The 25,658-nt window shown below is 38.1% G+C and overlaps 1 long non-coding RNA gene across 1 annotated transcript in view; it reads left to right on the top strand.

Annotated features, from left to right (window-relative positions):
• LOC148775540 (uncharacterized) overlaps positions 1-25,658 on the top strand; it is a 728,183-nt gene that overhangs the window by 375,847 nt on the left and 326,678 nt on the right. Inside the window, exon 2 of the long non-coding RNA XR_016039033.1 lies at positions 25,203-25,340. This is a non-coding gene — a long non-coding RNA (uncharacterized LOC148775540). The remainder of the gene's footprint in view (positions 1-25,202; positions 25,341-25,658) is intronic.

The following is a 25,658-nucleotide window of genomic DNA, read 5'->3' as shown; positions in this document are numbered from 1 at the left end:
TTATGGAAGTATTCACTCTTGCTTGGACCATCCCATGGACGGAGGAGCCTGGTAGGCTGCAGTCCATGGGGTCGCTAAAAGTCGGACACGACTGAGCGACTTCACTTTTTCTTTTCGCTGTCATGCCTTGGGGAAGGAAATGGCAGCCCACTCCAGGGTTCTTGCCTGGAGAATCCCAGGAATAGGAGCCTGTTGGGCTGCCGTCTACAGGCTCACACAGAGTCGGACATGACTGACGTGACTTAGCAGCAGCAGCAGCATGGAAGTATTCACAAACCATATTGAGTTGAGTTTGGGTTTACTCTATGAATAATTGAGAATCTTTATACATTTATAAGAAAATATATGTGCTTATTAATGTTTTAGACTTTACTTCTGAGGATACTCTAAGGTTGATAATAATAAAGTATAGAGCTTTTACAAATGGAAAGAAAATATTAAAATACTGAGAAGGAAGTGAAAAAATTACACGAATGAACAGATGTCCAAGGAGAAAATAAAGATGCGTACAAGACTTAAAAAATGTTTATTATTTCCTCAAATTTTGCTTTTGTCTCAATGACTCTCCTTTCTTTCTGGAATTCTAATTACATTTATGTTAAGACTTTTGCCCATGTGATTACACAGTATCATTCATGCTCTATTTCTCTCATTCTTATTGTACTTTCACAGATTCAGTTCACTTCAGTGGCTCAGTCATGTCAGACTCTTTGCAATCCCATGGACTACAGTGTGCCAGGCCTCCGTGTCCATCACTAACTCCTGGAGTTTACTCAAACTCATATCCGTTGAGTCAGTGATGCCATCCAACCATCCCATCCTCTGTTATCCCCTTCTCCTCCTGCCCTCAATCTTTCCCAGCATCAGGGTCTTTTCCAATGAGTCAGTTCTTCCCATCAGGTGGCCAAAGTATTGGACCTTCCACTTCAGTATCAGTACTTCTAATGAATATTCAGGACTGGGCTTCCCTGGTGGCTCAGAGGTTAAAGCGTCTGCCTCCAATGAGAGAGACCCGGGTTCGATCCCTAGGTCGGGAAGATCCCCTGGAGAAGGAAACGGTAACCCACTCCAGTATTCTTGCCTGGAGAATCCCATGGACAGAGAAGCCTGGTAGGCTACAGTCCACGGGGTCGCATAGAGTCGGACACGACTGAGCGACTGAACGGAACGGAACGGATCTCCTTTAGGATGGACTGATCGGATCTCCTTGCAGTCCAAGGGACTCTCAAGAGTCTTCTCCAACACCACAGTTCAAAAACACCAATTCTTCGGCACTCAGCTTCTGATATCCATACATGACTGCTGGAAAAACTGTAGCTTTGGCTAGATGGAATTTTGTTGACAAAATAATGTCTCTGCTTTTTAATATGCTGTCTAGTTTGGTCGTAGGTTTTCTTCCAAGGAGCAAGTGTCTTTTAATTTCATGGCTACAGTCACCATCTACAGTGATTTTGGATCCCCCCCAAATAAAGTTTGTCCCTTTTTCCATTGTTTCCCCATCTATTTGCCATGAAGTTATGGGACCAGATACCAATCTGTCCCAGATTAAATATGCATGTTTTATGTTGGCTGGTCTTCAAGTTTATTAATGTTATTTTTGTTTTTCTCATTCTCCTATTAAGTCCAGTGCATGAGTTATTAAATCTTGATATTGTATGTTACCACTCTAAAATATAAATTTAAATTTTTGTATAGTATAATTCTCTGTTAGTACTTCATCTTTTCATCTGTTTTTCATATTCTATCTTTAATGCAAATAATAGTTTTTTGAAATTATTTTTGCTAAGTCTAATATATGGATTATTTGTGGGTCTGTGTCTCTCATCTCTTTTATTTTATGCATCATTTTTTTTCTCTTTGTTTGTTGTTGCTTTTGTAACCCAGGAAGTGGGCTCATTCTCCACCAGGCAGTGGAAAGACCAAATATTGAGGTGACTGTCTTATGCAGAGAGAAAAGGATTTACTTCAAGGCAGTCAAGCAGGCAAACAGAAGGCAAAGTTCAGATCTGTTTCTTCATTGGCTTTTGAGCAGGATATTCGTTGTGGGTGTCAGATGGGGTCAGGGCTAAGGAATGATTGGTGATAGGGTAAAGGAATGATACAAGAATCTGTGCAGGCGTAACTGTCTAACTGGTGTTTTCATGGGTAGCATGAAATTTGGGACAGGGGAGTTTCCATGCATGACATATGGTGGATTTTTGGCCTATGACCTCCAGAGTTCACTGATGGGTCATTCTAGTCCTTCATTGCCTTCACCACATTGGCTTAGAGAAAGTTGTTGGCAGGTTTCTTCCACATGTGTGGTTTTTCTGTATGTTAACTTTGATAAGAGTCTGTATTAGTGCTTTTTCCTTAGTCTTAGTGCATAGTTCTTATTCTTGTGTCATGGTTCTTACTCCAGGTGCATGGCCTTGTGGGGTTCTGATGGAAAGAATGGGGTGTCCACTACAATCCTGTCTTACCAGAAGACTAGTGTCTTCTATTTGTTGGGAGATCCCATTCTTCTTCATTCTTCAGAAGATGATGCCTTTAAGAATTGCCATATTTTTTGCCTGTTCCTTTTTCAGTCTAGAATCTGATCAAGGAAAGCAGAAGTATTTCTGTACAAATATATAAAGTACTCTATATACAAATTCCCTTGATTCAGGACTGCTCCACCAGTCACCATCTTATTGGTTATGGCAGCCCTAACCTATAAGATGTACCATATTTGTTTATCAAGATTGTTGTTTCTTGTTTGGGCTCTACCTCGCTACACACTAAAACCCAGAAATATCTCAAGATCTAGTACTTGTTTTGTGCACTTATATTCACTACCCTAAAAAATCCTACATTGTTTATCATCAAATGCCAGCAGTTCATTATTTTGTATAATATTACTCAGAAAATGATTATTTGATATAAGTATATTAAGAAATAAATGCATATATTAGTCTCAAAATCATTGTGCTGGGTGAAAGACAGATAAAAAAGATCGTCGCAAATGATTCTGTCATAGAAAAGCTATAAAATGCAAGAGTTTATAATGTCAGAAACTGGATCCTCAGTTCTCTGGTAATGAGATTACAGGGAAGGATTACAAAGAAACAAAAGGAAACTTTTAAGGTCATTGAAAGTGATCATTACCTGGCTGAGGTGATGGTTTGATGGGTGTGTACATATAATATATCTCATAAAATTCTACAATTTAAATATAAATATATACATGTGTGACTATGCACTTATGTATTTGTATATTTGTGAACTGTGAACTCCCAGATGTTCAAGCAGGTTTTAGAAAAGGCAGAGGCACCAGAGATCAAATTGCCAACATCCGCTGGATCATGGAGAAAGCAAGGGAGTTCCAGAAAAACATCTATTTCCGTTTCATTGACTATGCCAAAGCCTTTGACTGTGTGGATCACAATAAACTGTGGAACATTCTGAAAGAGATGGGAATCCCAGACCACCTGACCTGCCTCTTGAGAAACCTGTATGCAGGTCAGGAAGCAACAGTCATAAGAGTACATGGAACAACAGACTGGTTCCAAATAGGAAAAGGAGTGCAACAAGGCTGTATATTGTCACCTTGCTTATTTAACTTATATGCAGAGTACATCATGAGGAATGCTGGGCTGGAAGAAGCACAAGCTGGAATCAAGATTGCCGGGAGAAATATCAATAACCTCAGATATGCAGATGACACTACCTTTATGGCAGAAAGTGAAGAGGAACTCAGAAGCCTCTTGATGAAACTGAAAGAGGAGAGTGAAAACGTTGGCTTGAAGCTCAACATTCAGAAAACAAAGATCGTGGCATCTGGTCCCATCACTTCATGGGAAATAGATGGAAAAACAGTGGAAACAGTGTCAGACTTTATTTTTTTGGGCTCCAAAATCACTGCAGATCCTGATTGCAGCCATGAAATTAAAAGATGCTTACTCCTTGGAATGAAAGTTATGACCAACCTTGATAATATATTAAAAAGCAGAGACATTACTTTGCCAACAAAGGTCCGTCTAGTCAAGGCTATGGTTTTTCCCATGGTCATGTATGGATGTGAGAGTTGGACTGTGAAGAAAGCTGATCGCCGAAGAATTGATGCTTTTGAACTGTGGTGTTGGAGAAGACTCTTGAGAGTCCCTTGTACCGCAAGGAGATCCAACCAGTCCATTCTAAGGGAGATTGATCCTGGGTGTTCATTGGAAGGACTGATGCTGAAGCTGAAACTGCAATACTTTGGCCACCTCATGCGATGAGTTGACTCACTGGAAAAGTCTCTGATGCTGGGAAAGGTTGGGGGCGGGAGGAGAAGGGGACAACAACAGAGAATGAGATGGCTGGATGGCATCACCGACTCGATGGAGATGAGTTTAAGTGAACTCCGGGAGTTGGTGATGGACAGGGAGGCCTGGCGTGCTGTGATTCATGGGGTCGTGGAGAGTCGGACACGACTGAGCGACTGAACTGAACTGAATTGATTTGTATATTATATAAATATCTGTGTGTATAATTTTAATTTATAAGTTTAGAGAGAGAAATGTAGAGCAAAATTAAAAATCAATGTAGTAATTAATATAGTAATATAGTAAATCACTATTAATCATTTTCTAATGCAGTTTGGTAATGTGCATTGAGATTTAAAATTTTTCAACTTCTGGTTATCCATGCAAATTTCAAAATTTTTGTCTGGTTCTATGAAAACCGCCACTGTGGAAAACTCTATAGAGGTTTCTCAAAAAAAATAAAACTATAACTATCATATGACACATAAATTTCACTCCTGGGTGTGTACCAAAAAAAAAAAAAAACATTCATTTTGAAAAAATAATTACGTGTATTAATTATTACATGGAGTCAAATGGTGAGAATTCTCCAAGCTATTGTCAGTCAGTCAGTTCAGTCGCTCATTCAAGTTCGACTCTTAGTAGCCACATGGACTGCAGCATGCCAGGCCTCCCTGTCCAACACCAAATCCTGCAGTTTACTCAAGCTCATGTCTGTGGAGTCGGTGACGCCATCCAACTATCTCATCCTCTGTTATCCCCTTTTCTTCCCGCCTTCAATCTTCCCCAGCATCAGGGTCTTTTGCAGTGAGTGAGCATTTCACATCAGGTGGCCAAAATATTGGAGTTTCAGCTTCAGCATCAGAGCTTCCAATAAATATTCAGGACTGATTTCCTTTAGGATGGAGTGGTTGGATCTCCTTGCAGTCCCAGGGACTCTCGAGTCTTCTCCAACACCACAGTTCAAAAGCATCAATTCTTCAGCTCTCAGCTTTCTTTATGGTCCAACTCTCACATCCATACATGACCACTGGAAAAACCATAGCTATGACTAGACGGACCTTTGTTGACAAAGTAATGTCTCTGCTTTTTAATATGCTGTCTAGGTTGGTCATAGCTTTTCTTCCAAGGAGCAAGCGTCTTTTAATTTCATGGCTGCAGTCACCACATGCAGTGATTTTGAAGCCTCCAAAAGTGAAAATGTTAGAAAAAAAGTAAATATGTATGTGTATCATATGTATGTGATATGTATGATATCACATATGTAGAACCGAAAAAAATATTACAAACTAGTGAATATAACAGAAAAGAAACAGATCCACAATCAAAAGAACTATAATAACTAGTTATTATCTTTTTAGGGGGTAAAACAGGAGTAGGGGAGTGAGAAAATAAAAATATTAGCGGTTCAGCTGTGTCTGACCCTTTTTGATCCTATGGACTATAGCTCACCAGGCTCCTCAGTCCATGGAATTTTCTAGGCAAGAATTCTGGAGTGAGTTGACATATCCTTCCCCAAGGGATCTTCCTGACCCAGGGATCGAACCAGGTCTTCCTCATTGTGGCAGATTCTTTACCGTCTGAGTCACCAGGAAGCCTGTGGGGAGTGGGAGCTACAAGCTATCGGTTGCAAGACAGGCTACAAAATGTATCATACAATAGAGGTAATATAGCCAATGTTTTGTAATAACTGTAAACAGAAAGTAATCTTTAAATTTTGCATACAAATTAAAAAGCAAAATAAAATACAGTAATCCTCAACTTCTTAGGCACCAGCTACCAAGGAAATGTTATAAACTACAAACAAATATGTTTTCAGAAAGATATAGCATAATTTAAAAATCTTGGAAGAATAGATGTGATACTCTTAAATAATGTCATAGCCATGTAACAAATTATGTTAATTATTGCATTAGGAAAGTTTTTCTTAATACTGTTTACTTTTTTTTGCCTTTCTTTACCCTTTTATTGTGTGAAGTTAGACGCATGCATGCATGCTCACTCATGTCTGGATCTTTTCAACCCATGGACTATAGCCTGCCAGGCTCCTCTGTCCATGGAATTTTCCAGGTAAGAATACTGGAGTGAGTTGCCTTTTCCTCCTCCAGGGTGTCTTTCCAACCCAGGGATCAAACCCACATCTGTTGTGTCTCCTGCATTGGCAAGAGGATTCTTTACCACTGCACCATCTGGGAAGCCCTTTGAGTTTTATCACATACAATTAAATGTATTTGTCCTAAGTGTACATTTTAATGAGTTTAAAAAAACATGTATCCCTGTGTAACTGTCATCCTAATCAAAATGTATAATATCTCCCTAACCAGAGAAGTATACTTCTTATACTTTCCTTCAGTTTTCACTACCTTGGCAAACACTTCCTCATTTAGATCACTGTAGATGGGATTTCCCTGATTTTGAAATTAATAAAAATGATATCATGGACTATATATTTTTGCATCTTGATGTTTTCTTTACAGGAATATTTGAAATTTTTCATTCTATTGTACATATCAAGTGTTTATTTTTGAAAATATATCACAGTATGTTAGTTCTCTGTTGGTTAAATTTCATCAAACATTGTTTCCTCATCTATTAAGATGACCATATGCATTTCCCTACTTTTATTTTATTCTAATATGCTTTATTAGTTTGATTGGTTTTAAGTAGGAAATTCACCTAATTTTCATTCTTATTATGTCACATCATACTAGAGTTTTATATGTCCTGCTGTGTTGTAATATATTATATTTTTTAATATGTTGCCAGGTTTGCTTTGCTAATTTTGCTCATTTTTTTTTCAAAGAACTTTGTGTCTGTCTTTAGGAAGGATATGTGTGTGTGTGTGTGTGTGTGTGTGTGTGTATATATACATTTATATATGTCTGTGTGTGTGTTTATGTACTTAGTCAGTCATGTCTGACTCTTTGCAACCCCATGGACTGTAGCCTGCCAGGCTTCCTTGTCCATGGCGATTCACCAGGCAATATACTGGAGTGGGTTTCCATGCCCTCCTCCAGGGGATCTTCCCAACCCAGGGATCGAACCCAGGTCTTCTGCATTGCAGGCAGATTCTTTAGTTTCTGAGTCACCAGGGAAATTTATGTGTGTATGTGTATGTGTACACGCATACACACTTTATTATAGTGTCAGTTTAAGAGCTTGGTTTCAGCATTATGTTGACATTATAAAATGAGTTGTGGATGGAGATACCTTAGCCTTCAATTGGGGAGCCCCATCCTCTTGGACACGATTATCAGAGTGGCCCTCTTCATCACAGTACAGCCGGCATGTGTGTGGAGGGGGCTTATGAATAGGAGCCATTGAATGAAAGAGGAAGTCATGGCTCTAGAACCATGGACTCTGGCGCCTGTAACATAGATATAGTAAGGAAATCTGTGTGTTTATTTGTTGTGTACCCTTAGGACCGTTTCCAAAGACTTGAAAAATAATTTCTAAAATTATTTTCACTAGTTTTCACTGTTTCACTGGGGAGAGACTTCAAAGAGCTTATCACACTACTGTTCTCAAATATGTCCCTTTATTATTCTTTTTATTAAAAACAAAATATTCTTACTTGGATATTTTCCAAATGTATAAAAATGACCTAAAGTTAAATTTATTTTTAGTAGTTCTTGAAATATAGACTATTTTAAAAAGTCTAACTCTTGAAATCAATAGCTTTGTAATTTAGGGCATGCACGCATGCCAAGTCGCTTCAGTCATATCCAACTCTTTCTGACCCTAAGACTGTAGCCCATCAGCTCCTCTGTCTGTGTGATTCTCCATGCAAGAGTACTGCAGTGGATTGCCGGGCCCTCCTCCAGGGGATCTTCCCAACAGAGAGATCTAACTGCATCTCTTAAATCTCCTGCATTGGCAGGTGGGTTCTTTACCACTAAGAACCACCCAATTTAGGGCAGTTATACTCTATTCTTCGTGCTATTTTGTTATAAAATTGACCATAATCTTAGTTGTTTATTTAATATTCCAGTACCTTTAGTTTTCTGACTATACTCAAAACCCTGAAAAATAGATTAAAACAATTTTATTTTAGCTTCTTATCTTTGTCTGAAACATTATTGTAACCCTATTGACTCTTTAGAGATATAACTTGTACAAAATTCTCTCAGATTTTATATCTCCTAAACCACTGTCTCTGAAGACATTGCAACAGATGGCTGTTTTGTTGCCGGCCACAGCCTTTCAGTCAAGAGAGAAATTCCAACAGTCTATCAATTTATTATTTGACTATGGTCAGATCTACATTATCTGAAATTAAGTATCAGAAATTCAGTAGAGAAAATTTGTTCCAGTAAGATTTGAGTAATCATTTTATATAAGCCCAATAACAAAAGCAAAACCAAATACATGTGTCATTTGCTTCCTCAAAAATTACAATGGAATGATGAAGCTTGAGAGCAAAAAAAATAATATGACGTCTCTGAATTAAAGCCAACATATATTACTTTGAAAAATGACCCTGACCTATACTTGCTCTTTGACCTAAAATAAATTAAAAACACTCCACAAGCCTTATATTCTTTATATGGTAAAGATCATAATGATGACTTATATATGACTTATTTATTGTTGTGAACATTAAATAAAGATGATATAGGACATTCAGTACAGATAACTGTAGAAAGTTACATATAATGAATAAGTTTCAGGGAATTTATATTTTTCCTCCACATGATAAATAATAGTTTCTATTATAACATCCTTCCTTCTCATTCATGAATATGAAATATCCTGGAAGTTAGTGAAATGGGCTCTACTCAGTCTGTCCTCCTTGAATTTTATGATGTTGACAAATTATTTGGCTTTTCTACTTCAGTTCAGTTCAGTTCAGTCACTCAGTCGTGTCCGACTCTCCGCGACCCCATGAATCACAGCACGCCAGCCCTCCCTGTCCATCACCAACTCCCGGAGTTCACCCAAACTCATGTCCATAGAGTCGGTGATGCCATCCAGCCATTTCATTCTCCGTCGTCCCCTTCTCCTCCCGCCCCCAACCTTTCCCAGCATCAGAGTCTTTTCCAGTGAGTCGGATTGTTTAAATGTTATCAGTGATTTTCTGAGAAGACTCTGCAGCAATTAGTAAGGATTCAATAATTATTGTTATTCTCAAAGAAATCTTGTGTGATAAATGGCAAAAAAAAAAAAAACCCAAAGGAATTTGGAGAAATTAAGGTTTTGTTCCAAGTCTTAAACAATTAAATGGCAAAAAGCAATTAGAAGAATGAAGATGCAATTTTTAAATCTGCTATTAAGAAGAGAAGAAAATAAGATTTTAATGAGTGTAGTCATTCTATTCGTAGGCAGGATATAAGGGATTGAATTTATTAGAAAGAGAATAGAACAGAAGAAAAAGATAAAGGAGTTGGAACACCAGAACTATTTGGAATCATACTTCACCTAACTTTCTATAGCCAAATTAGATTTTCTCTCAGATACCATCATGTTATCCAAGATTTCAAGGTCGTTTGTGTTTTCCTGGGATACTAAGCTCAAAGCATAGACACTGAATGTAAACCAAGTAAGATTTAACAATCAGCATATAGGATCACACTAGCAAAATAATTTAATAAATGTAGGTCATGATTTAGGAGTAAAAGCAAATCAACTTCAAATATGTAAATCATTGTGACCCATTTTTTAGCTTGAATTATTTGTAGTTTGACACAGATCTTCATTTCTTTGGGTATAAAGGAAGTTTTATTAATCCATTTTCTCTTTGAATCTTTAATTTCTGATATCAACACATCCGTCTATTAATTTATTCTACACTGAAGATTTCTATAGACAGCTGAAATGTGCTAAGGTGTTAACACTGAAACAGCAATCAAATTCTCACCTATTGAGTGAGAGGACAACATGATTTATTGAGTATTTTATGGGGATTTGTCTTGCTTATGTGAATTTAATTTACCACATAAAACAGACCCTGCATATGATATAAAGCATCTTGCTTCAAGTTAATGTGTACATCTTCAAAGAAAAGTTTGTATCAAAAAGGATTGACTTACATATAATTCATAAATTTTGTATAGTTTGATTGTAAAGGCCTTTTACCAAAGCTCTTTTAATTTGTGCCTCTAATAATCAAGACAACTGAAAAGCAAAGATATGATCTAATAATTTTCATCTAGAGGAGTAAATATTGTGTTTGCAAAATTGTACCATAATTTTATATCACTTCAGCCCTGATCATAGGTCAGATTTTGTTCTCTCAGTAAGGAATTTGTCTATAAGAAGATATTCCAAAATGAGTGTATGTTTGGCTTTTATAGGGAAGAATGGTGAGGACTGCCTTGCTCTTAGGTATCTGAGAACATGAGCCAGAAAATAGATGTGAACCCACATTAGTCGCAAAGGGGTCAGAGCTAAGTGGTATATGAAAGGCATTTGACCATGTATAAGCAAATGCAAAGATTCACATAGTCAGAAAACACTTCTAAATTGAATAATGCTAGGTGTGCTTTCCTGGTGACTCAGGGTAAAGAATCTGCCTGCAGTGCAGAATATACAGGTTTGTTCCCTAGATCAGGAAGATCCCCTGGAGAATGGAATGGCTCAGTTCAGTTCAGTTCAGTTCAGTTGCTCAGTCGTATCTGACTCTCCGCGACCCCATGAATCACAGCACACCAGGCCTCCCTGTCCATCACCAACTCCCGGAGTTCACTCAAACTATGTCCACAGAGTCCGTGATGCCATCCAGCCATCTCATTCTTGGTCGTCCCCTTCTCCTCCCGCCCCCAACCTTTCCCAGCATCAGAGTCTTTTCCAGTGAGTCAACTTGTCGCATGAGGTGGCCAAAGTTATTGCAGTTTCAGCTTTAGCATCAGCCCATATTCTTGCCTGGAGAATTCTGTGGATAGAGCAACTGGCAGATTGCAGTCCATGAGTTCACAAAGAGTTGCGCACAACTAAGAGACTAGTGCTTTCACTGTCATAGCTTCTCATTATGTGTTTTATAGTGTATTTAAGCAAGTAAACATATTTTAGCAATCTACAATTGCTCTTCTAAAAATGCACACTTTATACAACTATACAGATATGGTTTGGTAGCAAAGGTATATACTTTTATTCTACCACATGAACATTTTTGAATTGTTTCATTTGTTACATGAATATGGCTATATCATACCATGTATAGTTGGAAATATAACATCTCATTCCATATAACTACTTTAACTGCCTCAGTAGTAGCAATCTTTGTAAAGGCTAGTTTTAATTTTATCATCAAATTACAAAATAATATTTAATTTCTGGACAAAAAGAAAAGAAAATCTCAACTTTCACTGGAGCAACATTGGAAGAAGATTCGGGTTGGAAGAAAAAATTCTGAGAGATAAACTGACCCTCAGCCAGAGGTGTATGTTAATGGAACAACTTCTTCTGTTGCTGCTATTAACGATAGACGTGAAGGAGAGTAGGAAACGAAGAAAAGAGGAAAGAGGAGGAGAAAATGAAAAATGAGAGGAGGAAAAAGATGAGGGGAAGGAGTGTCTGAGTGTAATTAAAATATCCAGCAGGGTTTAGGATGTTCACCATGGTAGGACATGAAAAGAATGTAGTGGAATGATAAAGAGTGCTTCATGGAAGAGAGAGTGTTTATTGTGTATAATACAAAGTGGAGTTTTGTGAAATGGAGGTTTCTGCTTCAGTAGCCTGGCATGGTCCTGAGATTCTGCGTTTCTAACCGTCTCCCAGACAATGCTGATGTTTCTGTTCTGCAGACCTTACTTTGAGTGCTGCTGCTGCTGCTAAGTCACTTCAGTCGTGTCCGACTCTGTGTGACCCCATAGACGGCAGCCCACCAGGCTCCCCCGTCCCTGGGATTCTCCAGGCAAGAACACTGGAGTGGGTTGCCATTTCCTTCTCCAATGTGTGAAAGTGAAAAGGAAAAGTGAAGTCGCTCAGTCATGTCTGACTCGTAGCGACCCCATGGACTGCAGCCTACCAGGCTCCTCCGTCCATGGGATTTTCTAGGCAAGAGTACTGGAGTGGCTTGCCATTGCCTTCTCCGTTTGAGTAGCAAGGTACTAAAGTGCGGGGCGGGGGGGGGGGGATGATGTCTATTTCAAGCAGAGCTAAGAGTCCATTTTTCATCATGGAAAAATGAAAGCATTGGTCTGGTGAGCATAGGGGTACTATCAGATAATGAAGCTGGAAAAAATAGATGGTAAATAGCCACAGGCTAAGGATTTGAACATTATTTTTGGTAAAGGGAAGTTCACAGATGCCTCTGTTTGTAAGTGTGGCACTGTAGATTTGTTCATAAGGAAGCAAAGAGGTTTGAAAGGACAGGATACATTGAGGTAGTAAGAGAAAGAGGGATGAGAAGAAAATGTCAAGAGGCTACTGCTATTGCCCAGGATAGAAAACCTCCAGGATGAATTTTAGTATTGAGGATAAAAAAAGAGTCCAGATTTGGCACCTATCATAATTGGAGAGTATAGTCAATTATTAGTTGGCTTAAAAATACGTGTTAAGGAAAAAAGATGCTTTATATTTTACTTTGCTTTTTGCCAGGGAATGGCATGCATGAAAAGTCACAGGAAAAGTGGGTAACGATGAAAAGTAAAAGTTATGGGGTGATAAGAAAATAATAAGTTTGTATGCTGTGTGCTACGTTGCTTCAGTTGTGTTAGACTCTGTGCATCCCTGTGGACCATAGCCTGCCAGGCTCCTCTGTCCATGGGATTCTTCAGGCTAGAATACAAGAGTGGGTTGCCATGCCCTCTTCCAGGAGATCTACCCAACCCAGGATTTGAACCCCAGTATCTAAAGTCTCCTGCATTGGCAGGCAGGTTATTTACCACTAGCGCCACCTGGAAGGGATCTATAAGATGTCCATATGGGCATATCAATTAGATACTTAGAAGTTTGGAAGATAAATCACAAAAATAGGACACTGATGTTGATAATTAGAGTGAAGAGGACTGCATTAATTGAAAATATACCAGAAGCCAGTGAATTTTTCCATAATTATTTTTTTAGTTGAATGAATACTGTATTGTCAGCCAAGCAGTTTTAATAGGATGATACAAAAGATAGAGATTTGCACCTCATGGGAGTGTGCACATGTGTGTTTATACATATGAGATGTAGTCTTGGGAAAGTAATGCCTGTGACGCTTGCCCTGTTAATTGGAAGATAAAGGCAATATAAGCTATTTCTTTCTAGAGGGGTTCTTCTTACTTTCTGATTATGAGCTGCAGTGCCAGATGTCTCCAGAAAAAGTGTCCACAAGCTTAGCTCCGAGGCCAAGGGCATTGTTCTGTAATTGCTGACAAATAGTTTAGTAAATTACCATATCCAAGAGTAAAGTTGATGATAACTGCAAATTGTCAGGTAACCTATGATGTCGAGCAATTTGTGGATATTCCAGTCCCTGGAGTCCTATCCCTGGGGAGAGGCCTCATCCACTGCCCCTCCTCCCACTGTGGCATTGTACCAAATCAGGTGACAAGAGTCTTAGGAAAGACACAATATGGTAAGATTCTTTATACATTTTTGTAATAAACTCTAGAATCTCTCAAAGTCTAAGAAATCTCTTCACTGATTTATTTTTTTCTAATTAGAACTCATATAGAGTTTCAAAATAAGCATCATGTGTTGTATATCTTTCATCCATTTGAAGAAGTTTTCAATTGTACTCTCTTCATAGAAGACTCTAGTTGGGGAATTGGGGAACACGTTTTTATTCAAGCTATTTCCTCCCATGACACACAATTTATGAATTACAGAAAGCTGAACCATAATATTTTAAGCACCTCAGTTAGTTTTCAGCTTTGAAATTACACTTTTAAAGAGTTCAGAAATACCCTTTCAGTCTATTGATGTGAAGCAAATCCCTTTGCTTCAATTAAGAGCTATCGGAGGGAATGGTGATAACAGAAGTCCGGCTCGGAGCAGCATATAACAAGATGATTATGGGCGCTGGCGGCCAGCCAGACTGCCAGGCTGTTTTTCACGGGTGTTACTTTACTGACAGTACCTTCATGACATTTGTACCTTGACACCAGAAGTGCTAACAGCTGCAGTGCCAGTGTTAGAAAGGCACGAAAGACCTTTTTCAGCATTACTTGCTCTCACAGATTCTCAGCGCCCTAGGAGAATAAAGTCTATAAAAACTGACTTCAGCCTGCTGTCTCCTTTGTGAAGATATTTGCTGCAGAGTCTGAAAAACAGTTCTGTTTCATGACATTGGACTTAGGGGAGATACAAGTTTTTCAAGGTAGAAGACGTGTGTGGTAAGTGTATGACAAAAAGCAGTAACAAGGCTAGTCTGGGAGTTCATGGTTTTGTGAAATAGAATATTTCAGCAACCAATTCTGTGCTTAGTTACTTGCTGTAGGCAACCCTTTTGACCCCCTCACTGAGGAAGCAAAAGCGTCTAAAGGAGAAATATTCTAGTTTTCTTGAAGTTGGATGGTGTTCTTAACTAATAGTGACAGATGTAAGAGTGTGGCTTCTAGTGGTTGCCGCTAATGCCCGAGCTTCAGACTGTTGGGAAATGAGGAAGGTCTGAAGATTCATGAACATGTTTGAGAAAAGAATTCAGATAATAAAAGGTGAACCTGGGTTTAGAAAAGTTTTATTTTTGAAGCTCTACCAATCTGTCTTATTGTTTTCATATATATATATATATATATATATATAATATTTCCTTTTTTTGCACATCAGTGTGTCAGTAACATTTGGACATATTCTTCAGAACCAAAGTCCTAAAAGGCACACATTACAGTTTACTATTAGGAAGTCACTGTGCACTGAGAACTCTTTTTTTGTGTGTTAAGCTTATTTCTTATTATTTTAGTGTTGCAACCATTTTGGTCTTAGAAATGGGAAAAATTTTTTAGCTAAACATTAATAACTTTCCATGGTTTGAAGTGCCTTTAGGAGACATTGCACAACTATTAATTCACACTAAAATGTTTCTATAAATGTTTCAATCATTAATGCTTTGTAGCATATGAGACATTTTTATAATAAGTCTGTATTTTTAATTTCATGAAAACTGAGCTGTCTTTGCACTTTTCTGAAAACTCCATTTTGAAGGTTCAGGCATAAAACTTTGTCTTTATTACTATTTCACATACCCAATGAAAAGATCTTTAAGTAGTATAAAATCCAAAAATATAATAGATATTTGAGAGGAATAAGTCATCTATTAATAACTTCCAGTAAATAACAGGAAAGGGAAGTGAAGTGTTAGTCACTCAGGTGTGACCGACTGTTTGTGACCCCATGGATTTCAGCCTGCCAGGCTTCTCTGTCCATGGAATTCTCCAGGCCAGAATACTGGAGTGGATAGCCATTCCCTTCTCCAGGGGATCGCCCCAACCCAGGGATTGAACCTGGGTCCCTTGCATTACAGGCAGACTCTTTACCATCGGAGCCACCAGAGAATTCCAAGGAAACAGGAGAGATAAATATCTATAATTAAGCATAATTTAAACACTGTGCTCATTTAGTTCTCTTTTCTTCACATACAATCTGATGTCCAGGGGAGTTAAGAGAACTATGTGGTTTTGTGTAGTTAATGAATGACTAGAATTCAGTGTGCTAACTCCCTGTCTCAGGGTTCTTTCTAATGCAGTAACCTTGGACATGCACAGAAAGCCAAAACATCAGGGTATTTATCTTTCAGCCTTTAGGATTCATGTCCAAATGGAAACCTCAACTGGTTTTGAGGAAATATAAATAAATTAAATCTGAAGGCATTGCATCATGGTAACTTCAAAAGCTTTATAAAATTAAATACATTATTATTATCATTTTGCAATTAGCTTTCAAACATAACAGAGAAGCCTTGGGAGAAAAATCTATGCTTCATCCAAAATGTCTGCGGGGAAGTCTGCACATTTTTTCCATTTCATTGCTAATGAGTCGTTTTCACCTGATGCCTGCTTGCCCCACTCCCCTCTGAAGAACCAGCTGTCAGTGTCCACAGCTGAGTGAATTTGGTATCAGACAGGTGGCAGCAGGGTGGGGAAGAAATTGTGTCAGTGGGATGTAGTTAATCTGAAATTAGGATGATCCACCTGGTATCATTAAAAATTGACTATATTTCCTAAATGGTTCACTACAATAACCAACACTTAAAAGTTAAGGTTTTAAATATCCTTGAAGAGACAAATAAGAGTATTTGACTTTAATTAAATATTTGGGCAGTTTTTACAGTGTTAGATCAATGAAGTCTGTTTAGTAATGACAGAATTTTATAACCTGTTTACAGAAAAAAAAATGGATTGATGTGTGATTTTCTGGATTCTGGCATTTACTTACTCTGTAACCTTCTGTGTGCTATAGGCCGCTGCGGGGGGTGGGGGAGATTTGACATTGGTAAAACCATGTTGAAGCTTAAATGACCCATATTATTGGAAGTGTTTGTGATACTTAATGTGTGTGGAAGTATTCAAAATTGCATTGCCATTGGTATTTTTTCAGTAAGCTATTTTTTAATTCTCATAACCACCTGGGAAACAATTCTAAGTTACATAATGCAGCAAACAAGATCCCTATCCACATAATTCAACTCATATCCCTAGCCACAACTATACCCATTTATGTCCAACTGTCATCTTCAGCATGAAAGTCACCTCCACCTGAAAGCCTTCCCTGAATGCTCAACAATGGACTGGGCACCTTCCTGTGATACTTAAGTGCCAGGCTGACCTCTATTACAGAACTTATCAAACAGCACTGACTGAAACTGGCTGTTCACCAGTCCTCCTGTCTCACTGGATCCACTTAAGGACAGGTCTTTATTTTGTTCACATTTGAAATTCTAGTAACTAGCACAATGAATAGAACATAATAAGAAAATTATATACACACAGAGGAAATAAATTTTATGCATATAAATTACAAAAACATATAAATAAGGGAAAAAAAAAAAACTCCAGCCACTTATCTGATTTTCAGTCTAACTATCATTCTGGCTACAGAATGGAGAATATTTCATTGTGTTTTTTAAAATTTTGTTGGAGTATAGTTGCTTTACAGTGTTTTGTTACTTTCAGGTGTATGACAAAATGAATCAGTAGAATATACACTTATATTCATTCTTTTTTTAAGATGCTTTTCTTATATAGGATATCACAGAAGGCTGAGTAGAATTATCTGTGATATACAGTGTGCCCATTTAGTTATTGATATGTATATAGTAGTGTGTGTGTATTCATTCTAAGCTCCCGATTTATCCCTCCTATCACCTTTCCCCTTTGGGAAACATGTTTGTTTTTGATACCTGCAGGTCTGTTTGTTTAAAAAATAAATTAATTTGTTAATTTGTATCATTTTTTACATTAGATTCCACATATAAGTGATACATATTTGTCTTTCTCTCTCTGACTTACCTCACTTAGTATGATGATTTCTACTTCGATTTATGCGTATGTTGACTCACTCACTTCAGCCTTGTCTGACTCTTTGCAACCCTGTGAAATGTAGCCCACCAGGATCCTGTCTCCATGGGGTTCTCCAGGAAAGAACACTGGAGTGGGTTGCCACGCCCCTCTCCAGGGGATCATCCTGACCCAGGGATCAAACTTATGTCTTCTGCGTTGCTTGCATTACAGGTGGATTCTTTACCACTGAGCCACCAGGAAAGCCCCCAATGGCATTATTTCATTCTCTTATGGCTGAATATACAATATCCCACTGTATATATGCACCTCATCTTCTTTATCTATTCCTCTGTAGATGGACATTTGGGTTGCTTCCATGTCTTGGCTGTTGTAAATAGTGCTATAATGAATACTGAGGTGTATGTATCTCTTAGGATTATGGTTTTTGCTAGGTATATGCTGAGAACTGGGATTGCTGGATCATACAGTAAGTCTATTTTAGTTTTATACAGAGCCCCATATTGTTCTCCATACTAGTTATACCAATTTACATACCTACCATTGGTGCAGAAGGGTTTACTGATTGTGGAAATTTTGATGATGGCCATTCTGACTAGTATGAGGTGATTCAGTTCAGTTCAGTCACTCAGTCATGTCCAACTCTTTATGAACCCATAAAGTTGGTGGATTGCAGCACACCAGGCTTCCCCAAACTCATGTACATCAAGTTGGTGAAGCCATCCAACCATCTTATCCTCTGTTGTCCCCTACCTCTCCTGCCTTCAGTCTTTCCCAGCATCAGGGTCTTTTCCAATGAATCAGTTATTCGCATCAGGTGGCCAAAGTATTGGAGCTTCAGCTTCAGGATCAGTCCTTCCAATGAATATTTGGGATTGGTTTCCTTTTGGATTGACTGGCTTGACAGTCAATCCTAGTATACTGTATTGACACCAATACAGTATACTAATGCATATATATGGAATTTAGAAAGACGCTAACGATAACCATGTATGTGAGACAGCAAAAGAGACAGAGATATATAGAACAGTCTTTTGGACTCTGTGGGAGAGGGCGAGGGTGGGATGATTTGGGAGAATGTCATTGAAACATGTATATTATCATATGTGAAATGAGTCACTAGTCCAGGTTCGATGCATGAGACAGGATGCTCGGGGCTGGTGCACTGGGATGACCCAGAGGGATGATATGGGGAGGGAGGTGGGTTCAAGATGGGGAACGCATGTACACCCGTGGTGGATTCCTGTCACTGTATGGCAGAACCAATACAATATTGTAAAGTAATTAGCCTCCAATTAAATAAATTTAAAAAAAATCAGTTCTTTGGTGCTCAACTTTCTTTATCGTCTCTCACATCCATTGTCATTTTGATTTGTACTTCTCCGATAATTAGTTAAGTTGATCACTTTTTTCATGTGCTTTTTGGCCATCTGTACGTCTCATGAACAATATTTTAAAGTGGATACACAGTGAAAAGCAGGGAGGCTGATTTCAATTGCAAATGAGGAAAATATGTTCATTTAAATGAATGGTAGTGGGAATAGAGAAGACAACGTTCTGAAATATATAGGGATCCAGTAAACATGATTCGATAAACTACTGAATTTATGGTTAAGAAAGAATGAAATATCTGAGAAAGCCTTAAGGTTTGTGGCTTTCACAAGATGGAAAGATGATGGAATCATTCACTGAGATAGAGAATGGTGGAAGGTGATATGGTTGTTGTTAATGGTTGACAGGGAAGCAAAAATTGAACAAACAGGTGAAGGGAAGCAAATATTGTTCCTGGTTTCAATTTTAGATATGTTAATCTTATCGTGATTTTGAAAAATCCAAGAGAAAAAAATGGTTATAAATTTGGCATTTGTTTTTGTTTAGGAGATATGATGAAATCAAGGATTTCCTCAGAAGAGATTATAGAGTAAAGATTAAAGGCCAAGAATGAATTTTGATGAAATGCACACTTAAGATTCTGATAGAGAATAAAATAAAGTTCCAAAAAGCAAGATGGAATTTTGGGAATGAAGGGAGATATTAATGGAAAAGGGAATGAGGTGTGAAAATGAAGACAGTCATAGATACCTATTTGAGGAATGTGGTTTTATTGGGTAAAATGAAATAGGGAAAAGTGAAAGGAGGACGTGGGGTTAAAAAAATGTGATACTTAGTGTTTTATTGTTTACTTTACTGGGACAGTGTTTGCAGAGACATTTGGTCAAACATTTTTCTAGGTGTTTCTGTGAGTGTGTTTCTGAAGGAGATTATTTGAATCCTTTGACTAAGTACAGCAGATTGCACTCCCTAATGTGGGTGAGTCACATCCAGGGAATTGAAGGCCTGAATAAAGCAAACAGTCTAACTTTCATGTAAGAGGGAATTCCTCTGCCCACCTGCCTTCAGTTGGAACATCAGTGTTCTCCTGCCCACAGACTTGAACTGAAACATTGGTTCTTCTTGGGTCTGGAGTGTGCTGGCTTTCAGCAGGGTCTATGCCCTTCGTTCTTCTGGATCTCCAGATTGCTAACGCCAAATCTTGGATTTGCTATTATCCATAGTCACTTTTCATGTTAGCCCAATTCCTATCCATGACCCATTTATATATTCTTACTTTAATCTGCTTCTCTTTAAACACAAATTTAATGACCAGGTCTTCTGTTCTTTGAAAGAATTTCTACCATGTATATCTTCAAGAATCAGCCTGTCATAATATAGCTCATTTTCACGATGTACACACAAATCAGATCTGTCCCTGACCCACTCTTGGCCTTTCTCTGTCTTGGTCAGTTGGTCACAGGAGCCTTGAAGACACAAAAGTAAGTGAAAGCACTATTGATCCAGTAATGAAAGTCAGGACTACCTCCTCTGACACAGATCTTTAATAACATTGCATAGAAAAACCAGACAGAGTACAAGAAAGATAGAATGCAGGTATACACATGACAACCAAGGTCCGTCTAGTCAAGGCAATGGTTTTTCCCGTGGTCATGTATGGATGTGAGAGTTGGACTGTGAAGAAGGCTGATCGCCGAAGAATCGATGCTTTTGAACTGTGGTGTTGGAGAAGACTCTTGAGAGTCCCTTATACTGCAAGGAGATCCAACCAGTCCATTCTAGAGGAGATCAATCCTGGATGTTCATTGGAGGGACTGATGCTAAAGCTGAAACTGCAATACTTTGGCCACCTCATGCGACGAGTTGACTCACTGGAAAAGACTCTGATGCTGGGAAAGGTTGGGGGCGGGAGGAGAAGGGGACGACGGAGAATGAGATGGCTGGATGGCATCACCGACTCGATGGACATGAGTTTGAGTGAACTCCGGGAGTTGGTGATGGACAGGGAGGCCTGGCGTGCTGTGATTCATGGGGTCGCGGAGAGTCGGACACGACTGAGCGACTGAACTGAACTGATACACATGACAATGGGAACCATTGATCCAATTCACTTTATTACTCTCTGGTTCTGATCATGTCTGATTTGGGATGTGTTGTCTACAACTTTCAGGGTTTTCCAGGTGGCACAGTGTACAGAATCTGCCTGCCAGTGCAGGAAATGCAAGAAATGCTGGTTTGATCCTTGGGTTGGGACGCTGCAATGGAGAATGCAGTGGAAAGCCACTCCATTATTCTTGCCTGGAAAATTCCATGGACAGAGGAGCCTGGCGGGCTCATTTTCACGATGTACACACAAATCAGATCTGTCCCTGACCTACTCTTTGCCTTTCTCTGTCTTGGTCAGCTGGTCACAGGAGCCTCTGAAGACACAAAACTAAGTGAAAGCACTATTGATCCAGTAATGAAAGTCGGGCTTCACACAGTCCTTGTGGTTGCAAAGACTCAGACACGACTGAGTGATTGAGCACACACACATCTACATCTTTACCTGAAAGGGGTAGACAACATCAGGAGGCCCAGAGGGTATATGGGATTCAGTATTCCTGAGAGGTTTAGCCAGACGTCCCTCTTATGAATCTCAGCATCTCACTCCTTCCCAATCAAAACTCTGACCCTGGGGTAACAGACTTGTTAGATATGCAAACTCATCTTTCTGGAGCTCAGCTAGTTTTATAATTAACTCATGGACCTGGGCCTGCATTTTTTGCTCTCTGCCTCTAAGAGATGATAGTGTTTACATTCTAATTAAAATGTGCTCTGGTTTCACACTTTGAGGTGGTGATTAGCAGTGATGTGCTGGTAAAACAACCAAATGAGTAAGTTTTAAAAATCCTAATTTATAGTGTTTATTGATTCTGGGTTTAAATATCCCCATATAGGCTGAATTGAATATTCAGTTCAGTTCAGTTCAGTTCAGTTCAGTCGCTCAGTCGTGTCTGACTCTTTGTGACCCCATGAATCACAGCATGCCAGGCCTCCCTGTCCATCACCAACTCCCGGAGTTCACTCAAACTCATGTCCATCGAGTCAGTGATGCCATCCAGCCATCTCATTCTCTGTAGTCCCCGTCTCCTCCCACCCCCAATCCCTCCTAGCATCAGACTCTTAATGTACCTTAAAAACTTTCTTAGTATCAATTGGCTATTGCAAGTGAGTTGTCTCAGTTTACCGCTGGAATCACTCCAAGTCTCTCTTTGTTTTTCACAAATGAAGTAATAGAACCTAATTCATTCTGGAAAGATTCAATATTTTTATTCCTTGCTTTCAGTAGCAACAATATTTGAAGAAAGAAAAATCAATGGATTAATTTACAAATTAATAATTAGAAAAAGTAAATGACATTTATTCAATGAGAAGAAACATGTTAAATGTAATTACTTCTCTTTCAAATATGGAATAAATCATTAATGAATGGTATTATATTTTTTTTTCAGTTTTAGAGAGATATTATTTAGATGTTTGCAGAAGTTTAAGGTGTTCTCCATAATGATTTGGCTTACATTTATGATTATCAATGGTTATCACCTTAAGCTTAGAGAACATTTATCATCTATAGACAAAAATAGAAATATTAGAAAATATTTATTTGTAATAAGAAAGCTTGTGATTTATTCTCATAGCAACTTTCTTATATAGCATAAAGCAGTGTTAATTATTGCCAACATCAGCTGGATCATCGAGAAAGCGAGTTCCAGACAAATATCTATTTCTGCTTTATTGACTATGCCAAAGTCTTTGACTATATGAATCACAGTAAACTGTGGAAAATTCTGAAAGAGGGTGGAATACCAAACAACCTGACCTACCTCTTAAGAAATCTGTATGCAGGTCAGGAAGTAACAGTTAGAACTGGACATGTAACAACAGACTGATTCCAAATAGGAAAAGGAGTACCTCAAGGCTGTATATTGTCACCCTGCTTATTTAACTTATATGCAGAGTACATCATGAAAAACACTGGGTTGGAGGAAGCACAAGCTGGAATCAAGATTACAGGGAGAAATATCAATAACCTCAGATATGCAGATGACACTACCCTTACGACAGAAAGTGAAGAAGAACTAAAGAGCCTCTTAATGAAAGTGAAAGTGAAGTGTGAAAGAGTTTGCTTAAAGCTCAGCATTCAGAAAACTATGTTCATGGCATCTGCTCCCATCACTTCATGACAATTATATGGGAAAACAATGGAAACAGTGACAGACTTTATTTTCTTGGGCTCCAAAATCACTGCAGATGGTGACTGCAGACATGAAATTAAAAGATGCTTGCTAGTTGGAAGGAAAGTTATGACCAACCTTGATAGTATATTAAAAAGCAGAGACATTACTTTTCCAACAAAGGTCCATCTAGTCAAAGCTATGATTTTTCCAGTAGTCATGTATCACTGTGAGAGTTGGACTACAAAGAAAGCTGAGCACTGAAGAACTGATGCTTTTGAGCTGTGGTGTTGGAGACTCTGGAGAGTCCCTTGGACTGCAAAAGATCCAACCAGTCCATCTTAAAGAAGATCAGTCCTGAGTGTTAATTGGAAGGACTGATGTTAAAGCTGAAATTCCAATACTTTGGCCACCTGATACCAAGAGCTTTAAGTCATTTGGAAAGACCTTGGTGCTGGGAAAGACTGAATGTGGGAGAAGGAAATGACAGAGGATGAGATGGTTGGATGGAATCACCGACTCAATGGGCATGAGTTTGAGTAAACTCTTGGAGGTGGTGATGGACTGCCGTGCTGCAGTCCATGGGGTTGCAAAGAGTTGGACAAGACTGAGTGACTGAACTGAACTGAAGGGAACATTTCATGCAAATGGGCACAATAAAGAACAGAAATGGAATGGACCTAACAGAAGCAGAAGATATTAAGAACAGGTGGCAAGAATACACAGGATAACTATGTAAAAATTATCTTCATGACCCAGATAATCATGATGGTGTGATCACTCACCCAGAGTCAGACATCCTGGAACGCGAAGTAAGTTCGCTTAGGGAAGCGTCACTACGAACAAAGCTAGTGAAGGTGATGGAATTCCACTGAGCTATTTCAAATCCTAAAAGATGATGCTGTGAAAGTGCTGCACTCCTTATGCCAGTAAATTTGGAAAACTCAGCAGTGGGCACAGAACTGGAAAAGGTCACTTTTCATTCCATTCCCAAAGAAAGACAATGCCAAAGAATGCTCAGACTACCGCATAATTGCACTCATCTCACAAGCTAGTAAAGTATTGCTCAAAATTCTCCAAGCCAGGTTTCAACAGTACGTGAACCTTGAACTTGCAGATGTTCAAGCTGGATTTAGAAAAGGCAGAGAACCTAGAGATCAAATTGCCAACATCCGTTGGATCATCAAAAAAGCAAGAGAGTTCCAGGAAAATATCTACTTATGCTTTATTGATTACACTGAAGGCTTTGACTGTGTGGATCAGAAAATGTGGAAAAGTCTTCAAGAGATGGGAATACCAGCAGTTACATACACTTACATGATTTTCTAACATATTTAAAAATGAAAGTCACTAGCTTTAAAAGTAATAAATATTATAAATCCCCTAAATAAATGGAAAATAAAAACAACTTAATTATGTGACTGCTAAAAACAGTAAAGAATTATAAAAGCTTCCCAAAAGCTGAAATAAAAGGATTAATTAATGTGCTATTTTTTACTTCAGTTTTATTGAGGTGTAATTGACATATAAAGTTGTAAGATATTTACAGTGTACATCGTGATGATTTGACATCTGTATACATTGTGAAGAACTTCCCAAGTGGCACTAGTGGTTAATAATCGGCCTGCCAGTGCAGAAGATTCAGGAGACCAGGGTTCGTTCCTTGAGTCAGGAAGATCCCCTGGAGTAGGAAATGGCAGTCCACTCCAGTATTCTTGAAGCTTTTGAAGTCCTTGAAAATTTAGCTTTGATATTCTTTTCTGTTTCTTAGTAAATACAAATTATAAAGGAAAAATTAAATCTGGTGATGTAACAACTCAGTAAATATACAGTATTTAGACAAATTATAAACATCTGTTGATACTGGTAAATATCATAGTTATTTTCTGAATAGCTAAACTGAACAATTATGTAAAATATTTAGTAAGAAAAGTAGATTTTGTTCAAATAGTGGAAAGTTAAAAAAAATATTTGTAACCATAATAGCAGATATATTTTCTTAACAGGTGACCTTAAAGGATTGCTGTTTAGTGTCACTCAAGATCTACTAAGCATCATTTTTTGGATGACTGTTCAAAAGGATATCTGTACAGAACCAGTTCCTTTCTGAAGTTTATAACTGGGGCCCTGTTTTCAGACAGAAGGTACAGTTTATCTTTTATTAATATACCTTTGAAATTTAAAGGAATGTTGAAGGAAAAAATAACGTAATAATTTAATAAAATATTGTAAAATAATATAAAATAATGTAAAAATAATGTAAACCTGTGTGTGCCATTTATAGAATTCCTTAACAACTCAATATTTTAAAGATTTTTTTTTACTTGATATAACTTTTATTTTAAATTTAAAAAATAAACTTAGTTGTACTAGTAAACACAAACAATCTACAAATATTATAGTAAAATATTGAAGTGAAAATAGTAAAATATTTTGTTTTTATTAAAATTTTAGTTTGATAT

This window comes from Moschus berezovskii, chromosome 14 (genome assembly GCF_049115385.1).
Source record: "Moschus berezovskii isolate FMDL1 chromosome 14, NW_MosBer_1.0, whole genome shotgun sequence".
Classification (NCBI taxonomy): Eukaryota; Metazoa; Chordata; class Mammalia; order Artiodactyla; family Moschidae; genus Moschus; species Moschus berezovskii.
The sequence above is the reverse complement of the archived record's forward strand: the minus strand, read 5'-3'. Positions and strand labels throughout refer to the sequence as shown.